Genomic DNA, 12,856 nt, shown 5'->3' with positions numbered 1-12,856 from the left:
TGGTAACGAGGGGTGAGATAATAGCCGAGGCCGGTGGCATCAGGAGGCAACTGAGGAAGGAGCTGGAGGACAAGGAGGATGAGATCAGGCAACTGGAAGATGCTTCGCCTCCGACCGCTGCCAGGGAAGCCAAACTGAAGGACATCAGGGAAGAATGCAGGACAGCCTGGGAGAGGCTGTCCAAGTTCGACTTCTCCACACGGACCCTGCGTGCACACAAGGAAGCGGACAAGCCCGGCAAGATACTTGCCTGGTTATGTAAGAGGGAGAACCCAAGGCAGGCCCTTAAAGAGATCAAAGATGAGGGAGGTACAACACAGAGGACGCAACTAGCAATAAATGAGGTCTTCTCAGGCTATTATGCCAGACTCTACGCCCACAACGAGAGAATCCCTGAGGAAGACATAAGAGACACCCTGGATGAAATCGGACTACCCAAGCTGAGCCAAGAACACCGCGCCAGGCTGGAGGAGGCTATCACATTGGAAGACATATCGGAAGCGATCAGGTCCCTCTCCACCGGCAAGACACCCGGGACGGACGGCCTCACTCCAGAATTCTACAAGGCTTACGAGGAGACCCTAACCCCGATATTACATGAAGTCTACTCGGAGGCTTATGAGTCTGGAACCTTGCCGAGCAGTATGAGAGAGACTCTCATAATACCAATGCTCAAGCCGGGCAAACCACCTGACATATGCGACTCGTACCGCCCCCTGGCTATGCTGAACTATGATGGCAAAATCCTCACGACTATACTAGCCAAGAGGCTCTCTAGGGTGATAGGGTCCCTAATACATGAAGACCAGACCGGCTTTGTCCCAGGACGCAACACCACCGCCAACCTGAGGAGGCTCCAACACGTTGTGGCACAAACAGCAGAGAGCAAGGAGGAACTAGCGGTACTCTCGCTCGACGCTGTAAAAGCTTTCGATTCGATATATTGGGAATGGCTGATTCTGACCCTGAGAGAGTTCGGCCTAGGGGAATACTTCATCCGATGGGTCGAGATACTCTATAACAACCCGGTGGCCCGGGTGAAGACTGGTGGCATGGTATCAACCGCATGGCCCATCCAAAGAGGAACTAGGCAAGGGTGCCCTCTATCGCCGATGTTGTACATTCTGGGCCTGGAACCAGTGGCAATCTATTTCAGGAAGCAATTGTTCGACTCTGGCATCAGTATTGGCGGAACATACAACATAATTTCCTTATATGCTGACGATGTCCTTCTATACCTCAGGAACCCCCGAGAAACTGCCCCCACAGCACTGGATGTCCTTGATAATTTCGCCAAATACTCGGGGATAAAATTTAGTAGACAGAAATCATGCTTCTTCCCCCTTGCGGGACTCAGAGGACTGGACACAGAGGAACTACCCGGAATGGGGATCCAGTGGCAACCTAAGGCCTTCCGCTACTTGGGCTTAACCATTATGCACACGCCAGCCTCCACCCACGAGCGCAACACCGAAGCAGCAATGTGCGGGGTTCGAAGGTCCATTAAATTCTGGTCAAAGCTCCCCCTCTCAATGATGGGTAGAGCTGCAATCTCCAAAATGATTATACTCCCAAGATTCCTCTACTACTTCACCAACATCACTCACTACATCCCCCCGCCTTTCTTCAGGAAACTGGAATCGCTGGTCAGGGACTTCCTTTGGGGTCAGTCCAGACACAAGCTCGCCCTGAACATCCTCACGCTCCCCCACACCGAGGGCGGCATCCAATTACCCGACTTCCAGAGATACTATCTCGCATCACAACTGACACACGTAACGAAGTGGCTCTCAGATGAACCCTCCGCAGAGACTGGCCTCCTTCGCCAACTGACCGGGCCTACGCACCCTAAGGAGATAATATGGGGCTCGCAGGTGGGCCCTCCTGACCCGCCCATGATAGTAACCTTGGGGAGGCGGATCTGGAACAGGGTTAGAACACTACTAGGCCTCCATCACCCGTACATGCCCGAAATCCCCATGCTGACAGACGTGTGCAGGACCTCCATCGACCTCCCAGTAATGAGGAACTGGGAGACTTGTGGCCTCTACACATGGGGAGACATGTTTGACGAGGGAGCCTTTAGGGACTTTGATTCGCTGCAACTAAAGGACGGACTCTCTTCGGGACAATTCTTATTTTACCAGAGGGTGAGGCACGTAGCCAAGACCAAATGGAACACATGGCCTGAGGAACCAGAGACCCACCCCCTTGTTCAGGAGATGTATAACTTGAGTGACGGCTGGAAGCCGACATCGAGGCTCTACGCCCAGATAAACGACCGAATTAACCCCAGAAGAGCGCGCCTGAAAGAGAAGTGGGAGACCGACTTGGGGATTGAAATCACGGAGGAGGAATGGGCAAGAGCTCTGTTGTACCCGAAGGAGGTGTCACGGAACGCCAGGTTCAGGATGATCCAGCTGAATGTCCTTTACAGGACCTACATGACCCCGCATAGGATAGCCACCTTCAACAACAAAATCCACTCGACATGCCCATGGTGCTCCTCTGAACAAGCTGACTTGATCCACATGTTCTGGGCTTGCCCCAGGTCCCAGAAGCTCTGGCTTGCTGCCGAGCGAACCTGCAGGAGAGCTGGACTGGAAAGGTACGAATGGACACCTAAGGAGTGCCTCCTGGGCACCCACCCGAGACTTGGCAAAATCAAACATCTAGTGAAGCTCATGGACATGGCATCCATTCTTGTGAAAAGAACAATAGCGATGGCTTGGAAATCGCCCGCAGGCCCCAGATACGGCCCTTGGATCAGGGAAATGGAAAGATGGACCATGGCCGAAACCTGGGCCTGGGAGGAGGGAAACAAAAGAGGCGGGGATGACGCGAGCTCAACACTGGAGTCCTGGAAAGCCCTCATGAGGGACATGATCTTCTCGACCGACTTCAAACCTCCCTGAATAGCCCGACAGGACACAAACTCCAGGTAAAATACCACGATCAGACTGATGAGCCCGAGTGCGTTCCAAGTGCCGTGTCCTGAAACGGCCACGAAGAGGGGTGGCTCTGGCTCTGGGCCAAACACGCAGATCAAAAACCACGTCACGATTCCATGGGAGTGCACAGTCAAGGTTGTTATCACTGTTAATTTTGTTTGTTTGTTAGTTCGTTGTTATTTGTTGTTCTCTTGGCAGACACGACACATGGTCAATAATATAAAGCACACCTCGTGCTCTACTGCTATGTATATTATTGCAAATGCCAATAAAAATATTTAAAAATAAAAAATTAACTCCTGGTTTCAACACAATTTGAACAGGTTCAATTTATAAAATTCCAACGTCATTATTATTAACTGCCCATAAAAATGCTGGAACGTTATTCAATTCAATTGGTAAAGGAATAGACAAAAATTGTGCAACGGAAGTTTGTTGGGGCAAACTCGTTAAGTACACTCCATCTGGAGAACAGTAAATGACAGCATTCAATTCCTTTAATAAATTCAATCCCAACAAATTTTCGCCACAATTTGTCGTCAATAGAAATGGACAAGAATCAGTGAATAGTACCGGCAGAGAGACCGGATTTACCACTGGCGTACCAGAGAACCCTACAGAAATGCTGTTCTGCCCTGACAGTGGAATATCTGGAACCCGTGAATGATCAATAGAACACTTCTGTGCTCCTGTATCTATCAAAAAGAGATGCTCCCTATTCCCCACCTTCATTTCAACGTACGGCCCTTTCTGACCAGCGGGAATAGGTATCGGTTCCAGACCCTGCTTCGGGCTGTCCTAACGGAGCAGCATATTGTCAGATCCAAAATCCCCAGAAAAATAGACATTCGAAGGATTATCAAAAATATTCCCACTAGTAACACTCTGTTGCTGATTATCTTGTGATGGTGTCTATTGATTCTGTGCAGACTGACTTCTACCAGGACCCCCTATCCCAGGACGGCCTCTGGACACATGGCACCATATGTGCTGTTTGATCTCTGCTGAAGGATCGGACATTGTGCTCGTAAATTACCCTGCTGCCTACAATATTATTATTCATTAATTAAATATTATTATTAATATGATTATCTTGTGATGGTGTCTATTGATTCTGTGCAGACTGACTTCTACCAGGACCCCCTATCCCAGGACGGCCTCTGGACCCATGGCACCATATGTGCTGTTTGATCTCTGCTGAAGGATCGGACATTGTGCTCGTCAATTACCCTGCTGCCTACAATATGCACACTGGTTCATTTGTATAGGACCCAGTTGTGCACCACCCTGTGGTATAAATGGACCTATGAACTGTGTATTCCCACCTCTGGCTCCTCTAGCAATTTGCTGCAATAACACTCTAGTTTTCAGGTCTCCCTTCTTCTTTTCCACCTTCTCCTTCTCAGCATTAACCCTATCTTCATAGTACTGAGCCATGTGTAACACTTCAGATTGTGATTTCGCTCGCCATGCACTCTCAGAAGTCATGATCTGTAATTGGATTTCAGGCAATAATCCACGCACAAACCTATCAACGAACAGCCTCTTTCTTGGCTCTGTGCTTAAGTCTTGACCACTAAAATTTGAAAATACTTGCTCAAAACTGTTAAAATACTCAGTTGCACCCTCTGACTTCAATTGCATGCAAGCTGTAAGCTTATCCCATATGATTCTTTTTTCAGGAACCAGAGTTTTCAATGTAGTCACTATTCTATCTGGCAACATCAGTATCACCTGTGGCGGTTTCTCACCGGCATTACCTTCCCCATCTACTCGTACTAAGGCATCCCATGTATCACCCATCCCTGTCTGATCGTCTACAATTCTACTCTGCTTCCACAAATCAGCAAGAAGGATCACAGGAAACAACAAATCTATATGACCCAGCATGAAAACTGACGAATGCAAAACAGATTCAATTTCTTTATAAAATCCTGTTGGATTCTTCCTAATATCTGGAATTGATTGCCTAATGGTATTCACTTCCTGTCTAGAAAATGGAACATGGACAAACTGTGAGATATAATATGCTTCAATAGTAGTGGCAGGTGTTCCAGCTGCAGCATTAGTTGGAATCTCTACTTTTGGAACAAATGTTGGCGGAACCTCCCTCATTGGCAATTGTAAAGTTGGCAAATCTGAACGTCTATTAAGCAACAAAGCTAAATCATGTGGCAAAGTAGTCAAAGCAGTATCGGGCAAAAATGTTCTTTTATAAATAACCATCAATTCTGCGGGATAACATTTCTTTCTCTTCATAAATTCATCTTGTAGATACTCTACCATCACCTGTAACACTTTCCTTTCCATTGCCGGAGCATACTGGCTAAACGTGTCATGCACTTCAATGGGAGAAATTGAAACATCTGCAATCCATCTAATGGCGTCTCTTGTACAAATGAGCATTTCTTCACTCATTGGTTTCAATGGAGGAAGAAATCGCTTCTGCACATATGAAGCTTGCCATTCATTAGCATCCATTTCATCTTCCTGTAATCAATCTAGCTCCCTTTTAAACTCAAATACCTTCTCTACATGCTCATATACTTTCTCCGCAGTGTCCCCTGAGCGGGCAAGGACATTCAAATCCCTCAACCCCTGTGGGGCAATTGTGTCCGTTAAATCGCTCCATATGTCAACTTAATGCGTTCTATCAAAATATTCTGTTTAGGAATACCCCTTTGGGTAGGAATCGCTACTAAAACAGATGATTCATCACCCTCTTCTATGTACTTTTTAGCCCACGTATACAATTCTCTCTTTCTGCCTTTAGATACTATGCCACTAGTCACTATTCTTGGATCAGCTCCCGCCCCTTCAACCACTACAGGTGGAGCAGAACCACCTGGCAAAGAGTCAATAGATAGCGGAGGCAATACTGCTGGTGGTGCAGATGGAGCTATGGGGACGGCAACTGTCAGCAAGGGTGGAGGTGCAGGAGGGGGAACAACAACAGGAGAAAGAGGATCAACAATGGGAAGAGGAGGAACAATAACGGGAGGAGGCACATAAGGAGGTGGTGCAGTTGAAACAGTTCTACGTTCATTCAATAATTTATTAAGTAACTCATCTGATGTATGAAAATCCTGAGAGGGATATATCTTTTGCATATCTAATTGAAAAGCCCTATCCATACTTCTAATGGATTCTGACTGTACCCGCTGATCATGCAACAATGCTTTCTCAGCATTCGTCATGTGTCTACGTGCATGCTTTTCTCTACATCTGAGTTGCTTTATAGGTTCCTTCCTCCAATCTCTAACTGCATCAAATGCTGCAGGCCTAGCCTTTTTTTAAACAATACAGATTCTAAATGCACTAGGCGGGCAATTTCAAAATTACCATAGACTAGCCACTGAAGATCGGAAACATGTCTGGTCTGTCTGTGGCAAATTTCATTAAATACTATAGTTCCTAGGCCATACTTACAATACATGAAATAAGCCGGCGACCCATAAGGTGGCCTTGTTTCAAAGATTGTCTTTCTCTGTGGAATAATACCCTGAAACAGGATGACAATTTCCCAGGCATATCAAATCACTGTCTTTACCTGGCATTGTTTGTATTTGCAAAAACAAAACTGCAACCAATATCACAACTTTTAAGAATCGGGGCACGACTCACCTGATTTCAAATTTCAAAGGGGTCTGATCGGATTACAAATCGCTGTGGCTGGTGTTTTCGCAAAACAGGCCTCCATACGGGGACCCTCATTGTTATGTCCTACTAAACTTTGCTCACCGTCCAGGGTTCGGGCGTGCAGTACTGCAGAGGAATTGCGTCTCACTTTGCAGGGGCCCACGTCACTCTCCAATCCCAGTCTGGCAGCCTCGTCTTCATCTAGCGATGTGACATCAATCCTGTGGGTCCCTATTCGGGTGCCATCTGAAAGATTAAAAGAACATCGAGGCTTAATACCACATAATAGAAATACACCAGTCACGAGTACTAAGGTACAAGTACACTTTATTTGAGCAGAACAGCTATCTGGCTCTCAACACCCCGCAATGTGTGCAAGCAGACACCATGAGATGAGAGCGTGCTGGACATTTAAAAAACATGAGTATTTATACATTCTTCTCACAATCCCGAACACATCGTCCATCCCCTCTTTGTGTAACACATTTACCTAGGGTACATAGCCTTTCCACATAACTAATACATGTTAAAACATTTTTGAATAGTTGGTTGTTTTCTGCTGAACACTTCATATGTTTTTCAAACATTGGACACAAAGGTAACAGTCCTAATTCAACTTACTAACGTCTACCATTTGTTCTTAAGTTTAAAGTCAGCTTAGTTTCAAGGAGCGAAAACAAAGATTTCTGCAAAAGCACATGTTCAGCTATTCATCATTCTGTTTCGCTATTTGAATGGGGAAGAGACTGTTGGTACAGATGGCATCTAAATTACTGATTAGCACGGCTCTTGGTTAACTCCAAGGTTTCCTTAGTGAAGGACAAACAATCCACCTTAGCAGCTTCAGCATGTTTATCTACGTTGACACAGTACAAAGTTCATTTTGCTCTGCTGGAGCCGAAAACACAAATTCTAACATGGGACAGAAAGCAGGAGTTAATCAAAATGGTGGATAACTTAAAATGGCGGTGTAGTCCGCCTATTTCAGGTTAATTCAAATGCAATTTACAGTGCGATGCGAATGTGCTTAGGCTAATGTTTACTATCAGATGGTATTCATGCAAAATATACGTTTACAGCCATGGGCAGTGGCCAGATTTTCTGGGTCATGGCATAAGGTCTTGACCCAGACAATCTGGCTACTGGCCACGACCACGAGAGACGATAAATGGGGTTAAAGTGACCATGTCCACCTGGGACCGGCTATGTGGCAAAGTTATTCAAAAGTGAGATAGATTTGAAAGGGGAAAAAAATGGTGCTTGTGGTAATATGATCTTTTCGCCTTCTGCAGGCTTGCATGGAAAGAGAAGAGGGGCTATGTACAGAGCCCCGCCTTCCCTTTCCATGGTGGCCATCTTGGAAAAGGATTTTCCTTCCTACAGTGGGACGCTGCAGGTGTCCGTTGTACGAAGAAAATACTTAATTATTTTAGCACCCCGGGTTACCGCTTTGGGAACCGGGGTGCTAATGGTCTGCATCCCCCATTGCAGAGGCTGGAAAGGGGGATAACGGTCCTGATCCCTTATTATCTGCCCTTGCTTTGCTTGGGCCGATAATGAGGGCTGCCAGGTCATTATCCCCCGTTCCAGTACCTGGAACGGGGGATGAACGCCACATTATTACCATTAGCATAACACAAAATGCTAATGGAAATTTTGGAAAATCTTATTGAGTCTATGTACTTTACTGAGAAATGTAAAGTAGATGGAGTCTATAAGATTTCTTCTTTGTTCTATTTTTTTACTGTGAAAGGTGGTTCCTAAAGGAACCTTCCTTTTGTTGTCGTTTGAGGTATTTTCTTTTTTTTTGCAGGAGAGGTTAGAACATAAGGTGGGGCCGGAAACGAGGGAAGAGGCACCAAACACTAATATGGAGGGGCAGGTGGACAGGGGAAGATGTTGCGCGTGTGTTACTTCTATGGTAGAGGCAGTGTTTCTCCTGCTCCTTGATTACAGCTTCGAAAGCACTTAGAAATGACTTGCCCCTGCAGAGTGCTATATTGCAGTATATACAGAGGACTGTTGTCTTCGAAAGATATGGATCAACAGCCTCTTTTATTGCTTGCAAGGTAGCTGCTGGAATTTTGTGTTCCACAGAAGTAGGCTGTGTGGTTACAGTATTGGTTGAGTAAGATGAGGTGGAGGAAGACAGCCTACTACTTGCTAAGAAAGGAACAACCTTTCTGAGAGCATTGCAGTGGTTGAATTTGGTGGTGGCAGTGCATGAAGGTGGTCTCATAGAAGTACTGTCCAGGTAGTCTGCGACTGAATACAAAGTTGCACTCAGTGCATTTCACTTTGGTAGCTTTAGCTATTGGTACATTCCCAATAGTAGCAAAGAACTGCCACACCCATCATTCTCTCTGGGTGCTAGAGGTAGACATTTCCTCTACCTCATGTTCTTGGTGATCTTCATTGTCTTTGCAAATACTGTGCATTTTTTGTTGTATAGGTCCTCCAGCTGGTGGTGGGGGTGGCTCTTGGGGAGGAGGGATGGGAATAGATGATGCCATTTTTAAGATAAATAGCAGTTTTGCTAATATTCTTCCAAGTATGTGCTTTGTACTAGATTGTTAATGGATAATGAGTAAGTTTAGGTGTAAGAGCTATGCAAGGGTACATTTTGAGCTTGAAAGTTTCTAGATCGGCAGAAAATGTAGTTCCGAACTGTCCTCGAAGCATGGACCCGATTGCAAAGTGTGGACGCATTCGCGATTGCAAAGTGTGGATGCGTTCACGGACATGTCATCATGCTGCGTGCGAGTACATGGTCACGTGGCACTGACCGGAAGGTCTGCGATGATGTCAGACGTTCGCGGAGATCAACGGATGCAAAAACGGTGGAAAAAGTTGCAAAAAGTGTGTAGAAGTATTAAAAATGATGCTAGAAGGTGGGAAATGTCAGAGCTTTAAGGTGAAACTTTGTAAATTGGGCAAAAATGTTGCAATATTGGGGTAAGTATGATATTAGTAAGTTGTAGTAAAATAGCATGCACTGGTGAAAAACCCATGAAATTCACTGAAAAAACATTATTAAAGGAACGTTATGGTTAAGTCGCACTAGTAAAAGCCTATGAAATTCACTGAAAAAACGTTGTTAAAGGGATGTTATGGTCAAGTTGTACTAATAAAAACCTATAAAATGTAATGAAAAAACATTGTTAAAGGGACATTATGGTTACAAGTAAAACTGAAAAACCTCAGGAATTCAACAGTTATGCTAAGCAACCATAATTTGCGCCACCACCGTGCACTGCTAAGACTAACACACAGGACATCAAAGATGACATCACAAATGTCATTGATGGCATCACTGATGAGATCACATGTGAAATAAATTTTGATGAAAAGTCCCTGCAAGGGGTTGAGTTTATAATGTTGGTAACAAGATGTCAGGGGTGATAGGGCGACCTCTCATGAACTACTTAATCTATTAAAGAATGTACTCATTTAAACAACATTGTATTGGAGTGTTGTTGTTAACACCGGAACTTAATCATACATAAACATAGGCAATGGCTAAAGCATGCACCATAGAAGTGCACCATTTATAATCTTGTAACTTTAGATAGTACAATAATGAATGCTACCTTATCAGAGTTTGGAGTCATGTTAAACATGTAATAACTAACTAACAATTCATGATTTACAACACTTGTGCTCGTACAAACAATACATATGAAGATACACAATGCAGACAAATCAGAGGCACATACAGGGAAACTAAAGTAAGGAAGAAAGAAACAGCATCATCAGAAAATGTTATGGTAATACCATTCAAGTCTATCTTCATGTAAACAAATGAATTGTGTGTGTGAGGCCTGCTTATTGCCCCATGTATGTGCACCATGACCTGAAACCAAACCCTAAGGAAGGTACTTAATATGACACGGTTAACAACTAGATATATAGCACCTTTTGAATTTTTATGTTCTGACTGTCGGTGAACAAAACCACCTGGCCTAGACATGTCAGTGAACAACAAGTGGCCCAGATATGTGATGTCATCAGTGATGTCATCAATGACATTTGTGATGTCATCTTTGATGTCTGGGGTGTTAGTCTTAGCAGTGCACAATGCTGCACAGTGGTGGCAAAAGTTATGGTTGCTTAGCATACCATAACTGGCAAATTTGTGAAGTTTTTCGGTTTTACTTGTAGATCAGAGATTGGAGATAGGGATAGGGATGGATATGGGTGCAGTTGTACACAATACAAAGAAAATGAAAAAGAATACAAAGGTGTATTGGAAGCCAAAAAAGAGAGAGCAACGAAGAAGAAACAGGTGAGCATTAAGGAAGGCAAAATAGGAGACGAACAGACAATTTGATAAATAGATCCAAAAGGAGCAAGAGCATGTGCCAGAAGACCAATCAGAAGAGCCGAGCAATAGTCAAGACGTGAAAATCATCAGCATAACAGTGATCGGATAATGTCAGAAAGTGGAGATGTGTAAATTGAGTAGAGCAAGGTACCAAGGGCAGAACCCTGAGGCCCCCCATGACAAAGAGGATGAGAAGGAGACAGATTCCCAGCCAAAGAAACAGAACATTTTGCAGCCAGAAAAGCATGAAAAAAACCCATGAATCACCATGCCTTAGAGTCCTATCGAAAAAAAGTAGTGGACAGAAAATATAGAATGATCTACTGGGTCAAAAGCTGCAGAACTGTCTAGTATTACCAGTAGAGAGGCTGGTGAGCTGAACAAAGAGAACTGGTAACATGGTTCAGAGCAGTTTCCACAGAGTTAAGGGACCAAAATCCAGATTGAACAGTGGGGAGGAGAGCATGTATATCTAGATAAGACGATAGCTGTGAGTAAACTACTCCTTCCAGGATTTTAGAAAGAAAAGGTAGAAGAGAAATGTGTTGCACGTTGGATGGAGCAGAGACAGCAGCAAACTGGCCTACACAGATATCTGAAGGTTTCACGATGGGCCTCTGTGACATGGGTCACTTTTGTGTGGGTACCATGCATCTTTTACATTGATGCATGGTGCATACACAATGAGGATGTAATACAAAACAAAAGGAACTCTACATACCCTGCAGCGACTGAAGAATGCACATTTCTGTTTGTTCTTGAAAATGGGAGCTGGGCAACAATCTGACTCCATCACAATGGGAAAGCAAGGGCTCTGGCATGCCATGCATCCCACTAGGGAAGGCAGAGGGAGGTGGTCAGTGTCCGAAAGCGGGAGTATCATTAGGAACTCCCAGTATGTGAAGCCCTGCTAGGAGGGGTGTTGTCCTGTGACAGGTCCTGACTTGCAAAGGTACGTGAACTCAGAGGAAATGGGAATTTCAATACTTAAGCAATAAACCCTGAGCATGGGGGGCGGCATTACCGGTCAAGTAATGCCCCAGGGAGTCAGTTACAGGTAGGTGCGAAGCAGGGGCCTTAACGATAATGGTAATGCCCCCCTTGCAAAAAATGTTTTGTTGCAATTAGAATCCCTCCATGTAATACCAGGATGCTAATCGTTTTTTCAAGTTGAGAAATGGCAAACACGCCATATCTCAGCTTGAAAAAAACTACAATCCAAGATGGCCACCTTGGAAGAGGAGGAACGGAACTATATGTAGTCCCTTCTCCCTTTCCATGTGGCCATTGCTGCGATGTGAATGCACCGGCAACACTAGCGTTCGCAGTGCCGGTGAGGGACAAGGGAGCGCCAGGTAAGTGGGGTGTGGGTGGGGGGTTTAAATATGTAGAAAAGGGAGTTGGGTAGGGGGATGAGGTGCGGGGAGTGCAGCAGCGCACTTACCTCGTTCCCGGCAGGGGAAGCTGGCATCCTCCTGCTCCGAGAAGGCTCGGAACGGGGGCTTTACCCGTTCTGAGCCTACTAATTGGCTCAGAGGCCACCATACCCCATCACCTGGTGCTAATGCAATTTATAACCTAATATAGTTCCTAGTATTAAACCATTTTAATTACAATGTTAGTTTATTTTGTAGTACTCGTTCAAAACCCATCCCCAACAAGTACATGAATACAGTGCTTATGTAGCTCATCCTTACTAATTTGCAGGCCGATTCATGGAATTAATGTGCGCTGAAATTTTCGGCGGAAGCGTGCGAAAGCGTGCGAATCGCAGCGCAAGGGTGAAAATCGCAGCAAAACCCACGCACAGCGATTCATGGAAGTCCGTGCGCGTGTAAATCCCTGGATGTGCACTAAAATTCTGCGTGGTGCACGATGGCGCACACGTCTCCAAACAGCGTGCGCTAAGCACGCAGCGAAAGCGCAGCGCACACAATAAAAG

The 12,856-nt window shown here is 45.1% G+C and overlaps 1 long non-coding RNA gene across 1 annotated transcript in view; it reads right to left on the bottom strand.

The window, feature by feature from the left end:
- Positions 1-6,698: 6,698 nt before the first annotated feature.
- The window catches only part of LOC138452805 (uncharacterized), a 111,468-nt gene continuing 105,310 nt past the window's right edge, over positions 6,699-12,856 (bottom strand). The window contains exon 3 of the long non-coding RNA XR_011260316.1: positions 6,699-6,836. This is a non-coding gene — a long non-coding RNA (uncharacterized lncRNA). The remainder of the gene's footprint in view (positions 6,837-12,856) is intronic.

Source organism: Ambystoma mexicanum, chromosome 1p (assembly GCF_040938575.1).
Source record: "Ambystoma mexicanum isolate Mex_15411 chromosome 1p, UKY_AmexF1_1, whole genome shotgun sequence".
NCBI classification, from domain to species: Eukaryota; Metazoa; Chordata; class Amphibia; order Caudata; family Ambystomatidae; genus Ambystoma; species Ambystoma mexicanum.
The sequence above is the reverse complement of the archived record's forward strand: the minus strand, read 5'-3'. Positions and strand labels throughout refer to the sequence as shown.